This window comes from Salvelinus alpinus, chromosome 14, assembly GCF_045679555.1.
Source record: "Salvelinus alpinus chromosome 14, SLU_Salpinus.1, whole genome shotgun sequence".
Taxonomy (NCBI): Eukaryota; Metazoa; Chordata; class Actinopteri; order Salmoniformes; family Salmonidae; genus Salvelinus; species Salvelinus alpinus.
The window spans coordinates 33,604,852-33,611,301 of NC_092099.1; the positions used below are offsets into that span (position 1 = coordinate 33,604,852).

The window sequence follows — 6,450 nt, forward strand, 5'->3', positions numbered from 1 at the left end:
GAAAAGCCAACTGACATTTACTCCTGAGGTGCTGACCTGTTGCACCCTCTACAACCACTGTGATTATTATTATTTGACCCTGCTGGTCATCTATGAACATTTGAACATCTTGGCCATGTTCTGTTATAATTTCCACAGCCAGAAGAGGACTGGCCACCCCTCACAGCCTGGTTCCTCTAGGTTTCTTCCTAGGTTCTGGCCTTTCTAGGGAATTTTTCCTAGCCACCGTGCTTCTACACCTGCATTGCTTGCTGTTTGGGGTTTTAGGCTGGGTTCCTGTACAGCACTTTGTGGCATCAGCTGATGTAAGAAGGGCTTTATAAATAAATTTGATTGATTGAATTTGATTGTATTATTTTGTTATATGCTAGCTTCTGGAAATACGTGGCAAATGTCAGAAATAGGCGTAGACGTGATTTCTTTATTGGCGTTGCTGCCAAGTATACTGCTTGATTTCTGTGATGTGATTGGATTGGAAATGTTTGGTTTATAATATAATCAGATTGTTTTGAATGTTGTTTTATATGGTAGAAGAGGTGCTTTGAATTACTTTGATGAGGGTGGGCAGACCTTGACCAATGGTTGAGTAACGATGTAGCTATAGTGTTGCCATAAACAACTCGTTGCTATGGAATACAAATTTCTCTGTTATCATACGCAGCGTAGTACCGCACTCTTGTGGGAAGACAGCTTGGTAGCTGCATTGTACAGTTAAGTCGTGATATTGCATTGTACATTATTGTTTGCGTTCCGCGATTGGAAATGCATTGTATTGTCATGGGAAAGTGTTATTACGGTAATTAGCAAATGTTTTGCATTGCATTGCATTGATGGGTATTGTGCATGTAGCTGTTTAGCGTTGTCAAAATTTGTAATTTCTCGAGCCAGTTATGAATTGTCCATGTCTGTAAAGCGGTGCAGTAGCCTGTATTCTTGCGGCAAGACAGCCGTGCGTGGCTGCAAATACATTGTATGTAATTGTACTATCGATTATTATCGATCCTGTGTTATCAGTAAGCAAAAATAGTTGTGCCACTTTAGTCATTTCTGATGCCCCCTTGCAGAGTTAATCCTGCCGCCGGGCCTGGCTAGTATCGCATCAAACGGTGTGCTGTTGTGCCCATGTGCCATATGCTTGTGTGTTCTGTTTTATTATGTGGCCCATAGTCACAACAATTATCCATAACTATTGGTGCTGAAAACAACTGAGGTTACCGATGAGAATAACTTTTGAGAGTAACTATTTTCACAAGACTCAAATATATGCTCTGGAATGTAAAGAGGGGTTGTACTACGGTTGCACTCCATCTGCCTTTGTATTCCCTAATTTTTTGGAGCGATTGACACATTCACTTTATAACGTGTAATGAGAGTTATTCCTATTTACGGGCATACCAATTTGACTACGCCTGATCTCGGACGATCTTGGAAACTAAACATCGTCGGGCCTGGTTAGTACTTGGATGGAAGACTGCCTGACAGTGTTGCCAACTCCTCAGTAAGGAAAGTAGCTATTGGCTGTCCTAAAAGTCGCTAGAAGTCGCTAAATGACGTCATCGCCTAATTAGCATAATTTGACATGTGCATGTAATTGTGATGGACACTGTAGGAGAGAGAAAAAGTGAGTAAAAAACATCCTAAATATGTTTAGAACTACAAATTAAATTTCTTCTGTCGATTCTTTTTTTATGTCACAATTCCAACCCTCCTCCTTTTTCCGGACTTGGGACCGGCAAAGGTGACCCAAAAGAGACACTCTGGCAGAGTTACTTAATTTTTAAAATTTTATTTTTAATTTAATTTTTCTTAATTTGTTTTTGTTTTTAACCTTATGGTCCACTTAGCAGCCTACAACAAGTCACAGTAAAACATGAACATTTTTAACCATACATTTTTTAACATTTTGTTTGTATACAATCTACATTAACAATCCAAATGGACCAAAAAGAGACAATAGAAAAAAACTGTCAATGGCAATGTGAGAAAATTATGGTAACTAGTCTGGCCCTAATTCAGGTTAAAAAAAAAATGTTTTTATGTAAACCAGGGCGGGATCAGCCAGCGGCGGCTTCCCGCATGCGAGATTCATTTGCAGTCGACGCGGAGGGTGAACATCTCCTGCTCTGACTGCAGCGCGAGGACTGGGCCGCTTTGGGACCCACGGCAGCACCTGCTGCTCGTTGAGAATAGTAAGAACGATACGTGCTTTCACGTCAGTCTCCAATAACACCAGAAAAAGTAGCTAGATTTGTCGCTAGTCGCTTTAAAAAAAAATTGGTCTCTAGTGGGGTCTGAATACTCGCTAAATATTTGTCGCTAAATTGTCAACACTGCCTGAGAATACCAGGTGCTGTAAGCATGAATGCGTAATGTTCCAGAGTGCACTGTTTGTTGCATTAAGCAAATTAAAAACCTTTGAACCCGCAGCAAAAGGAAATCGGGCATAAAATTCACACCTGCCGCTTGCCAAATGCGGGTAGATTTAAGTATTGGCTTGTAAGAATGTGTATTTCAACAGCCACGTTAATGGGTGTTCAATTTGCAGGGCTCTACAATGCGAGAATTACATTCGCATTTGCGAATAAAAATAGTCAAAAGTCAATCATGAGCACATGTGCGAGTTGCGATTTATAGCAGAAAAATGCTGCAGTAGCTGTTTTAAAAGTTTTTCTGATATTGTTTCATAGCTGCAAATTGCACAAAGAAATACGAAACCTATATCCCACCTTCTGGTTGGGGAGCTGAAAGCAAATGCAAAAGGTTTATGAGGCATTGTACAGGGCCACACGTAACCTCAACTGTGTATGTTTTTACTATAAACTGTTTTACTATTACACACGCCGGGGCTTTTAATTAAGAAAAAAGGAATGTTTGGTAATGTAACCAAAGGAGAATATTTACTTATCGCGATGCAAAACAGGTGCAGTTTACGGTACTGGGATATGTGGACCTTGTTAGTTAGTCAGCCTGCAGCTGCTTGTGTTCCATGCGCGCGCTGCCAGATTTGTCAGCTGTCAAAAGGCACTGTCAACTAACAGCAAACGCTATCAATCACTCAATGGTTGAACTGTACATTCTTCGATTATTCACCCATTGACCATTTGCATGCATACTATATTAGCTTAAAGTTGTGCTTCTAATCCAGTTATATTAGCTTTGTAAACATAGCAGTTCTTGCTAGTATGTCTGTCAGCCTTCTAACAAATAGGATTAGTGGGCAAGCTCAGCTATGTTAGCCGGCAGCAGCAGTACCTGGCCTGGGGAAGTCTGTAGAGGCCCAAGGCAAACTACCTGACAACAATGTAACCTTGTGACTGTGAACTATTAATGTGGTTTCTATTCATTCTGTTTTATTGCAGGGGATGAAATGTTCTCTGACATTTACAAGATCAAAGAATCACCAACTGGGATGTTATTGGAAGTAGAGGGAAAGGTGCGTCTCCACTGCAGGTATAAGCTCTCTGAGTTGTGGTGGTGAGGTGTATTAAGATTTGGAGACACTTATTGACTTGGGTATCATCTTAACTCAACTCATAGTTTTGCATTATGCCTGAGTTTACATAGACAAGTCCTATCAGATGGTCCTGAAATAGAATAAGATGTTTGACAGTATTGGGACCCAACCAGAGTGATTCAGCACTCACTCTCCTCCCTCATTTACATTTACATTTAAGTCATTTAGCAGACGCTCTTATCCAGAGCGACTTCCCTCCTTCCCATCTTCCTCTGGTGTTCCCCCTCCTCCCCTCAGATGGTTAGTAGAACGGAGAATATCGATGACTGTCTGTTGGGGGCAAATGCGTCGGCGGAGGTGCATGATGACGGCTGCGAGTCCAGCACAGTCAATCGAGTGGACATCGTTCTCAACCACAAACTGCAGGAGACATCCTTCACCAAGGACTCATACAAGGGCTACATCAAGGACTACATGAAGGCGTGAGTGTGTTAGTGACGGGTGTCTGTGCATGTGTTGGGTGTGCTAGGACTGATACAGGCTAGACCCATCAGTCTCCCTGTATGCCCCTCAAAACTGTGACTGTACTTATGTAGATGAAAATATCCTTATTTGAAATGAAAAGCAGTTGTTGAAGGTGTGTGGGGGTGTGTGCAGGATCAAGGCTAAGCTGGAGGAGAACAACCCAGACAGAGTGAAGCCCTTCATGGCTGGAGCTCAGGAGGAGATCAAGAAGATCATGGGCAACATGAAGAACTACCAGGTAACTACTAGTTACAGCTATACATCTACTACTGCCTACAGCAAATTCAGCTACACATGCATTCCTCACATCACATCAACTATTTGTGCTCAGTCAAGCTGTGATGACACCTTTGGAGGAATGGAGTTCTAGGCCTACGAAATTCAACAGTTATGAGCTTGCTAAAAAAAAAAAAAAAATGGAGTAACGTGTGGAATTTCAATGACCAAATTTCTCTTCATCCACTTACACTCACTCTCCTAGTTTTTTACAGGTGTATGAACCCAGATGGTATGGTTGGTCTGCTCGACTTCCGTGATGATGGCATCATTTCCTTCATGACATTCTTCATAGACGGCCTGGAGATCGAGAAATTAGTCCCTTTAGCCCAGTCTACTCATTTCCCTTTAGCCCAGTCTACTCATGTCTAATAACACACTGATTATGTTCTAACTTATAACCAGTCTACTCATGTCTAATAACACACTGATTATGTTCTAACTTATAACCAGTCTACTCATGTCTAATAACACACTGATTATGTTCTAACTTATAACCAGTCTACTCATGTCTAATAACACACTGATTATGTTCTAACTTATAACCAGTCTACTCATGTCTAATAACACACTTATGTTATAACTTATAACCAGTCTACTCGTGTTATAACCACTGTTCTTCTTCTCTCTCGCAGTAACATTCTGGACTAACATGCTGACCAGACCGGACAAGTCGCGTACGCGAGCGTCGCAAAATAAATGTAGAAATCCATGTTATTCAATTATTGCACCCACACTGCTCGCGCGCGCCAACGATCGTCTGCGTTTCCAACGGCTAAAATAGAAGTCCTTTCTATTTCTGACGCAGATCGCGCTGAAAGTCCTGCCTCTCCCATCTCCTCATTGGTTTATAGAAGCAGGTACCCACGTGCCATCTCCTCATTGGTTATACCCACGTGGGTGATTGAAAGACTAATTGTTTTGCTGGTTGTCGTGGTAATACTATGAAAGTGTAGATGCCAAGATGAAAAAGCCTGATAGGAGGAGAGATGACTAGAAATGATTCGGTTGGCCGTTTTATGTGTGGATTAATTTGCGGAGTAGAGGAGCTTGTGCATTTCAGGTAAAATAACAACTCAATGTTTATATCCCAGGACAAATTAGCTAGCAACAGCAAGCTAGCTAAATAGGACAAATTAGCTAGTAACTGCAAGCTAACTAGCTAAATTGCCATACATGTTTAATGCTTTTCGACCTGTCCCCAAATTAATGTCATTGGTTCAGTTTGTTTTGATATTTTAACCTGCGTGTCGTGATTGCGTTTGGTGTAGGGGGACAAAATCCATTTATTCACGGTAGCGCACGATGGCTCACGCGTGCAGCCGGTTTGGGTTCCATTGAAGAACTTTGCCTCTATTTGCTGCTCAGCTGCATCTCACCTGTCCCACGACCACTGACCAACCAGACGACGACTGCCTTACATTTGGATTGAAAGCATTTAGTTACAATTATTATATCTGATTGGAATGGAAGTATTAGTTTAAAGTATTATACAGTGGCTTGCGAAAGTATTCACCCCCTTGTAATTTTTCCTATTTTGTTGCCTTACAACCTGGAATTAAAATGTATTTTTGGGGGGTTTGTATCATTTGATTTACACAACATGCCTACCACTTTGAAGATGCAAAATATTTTTTGTGAAACAAACAAGAAATAAGACAAAAAAGCAGAACTTTAGCGTGCATAACTATTCACCCCCCAAAGTCAATACTTTGTAGAGCCACCTTTTGCAGCAATTACAGCTGCAAGTCTCTTGGGGTATGTCTCTATAAGCTTTCCACATCTAGCCACTGGGATTTTGGCCCAATCTTCAAGGCAAAACTGCTCCAGCTCTTTTAAGTTTGATGGGTTCCGCTGGTGTACAGCAATCTATAAGTCATACCACAGATTCTCAATTAGATTGAGGTCTGAGCTTTGACTAGGCCATTCCAAGACATTTACATTTTTCCCCTTAAACCACTTGTGTTGCTTTAGCAGTATGATTAGGGTCATTATCCTGCTAGAAGGTGAACCTCCGTCCCAGTCTCAAATCTCTGACTGAAATAGGTTTCCCTCAAGAATTTCCCCGTATTTAGCGACATCCATCATTCCTTCAATTCTGTCCAGTTTCCCAGTCCCTGCTGATGAAAAACATATCCATAGCATGATGCTGCCACCACCATGTTTCACTGTGGGGATGGTGTTCTCGGTGTGAT

General features: G+C 41.5%; 1 pseudogene; it reads left to right on the plus strand.

The window, feature by feature from the left end:
* Positions 1-2,074: 2,074 nt before the first annotated feature.
* LOC139538814 (translationally-controlled tumor protein homolog) lies at positions 2,075-4,746 on the plus strand (annotated as a pseudogene).
* Positions 4,747-6,450: the final 1,704 nt, after the last annotated feature.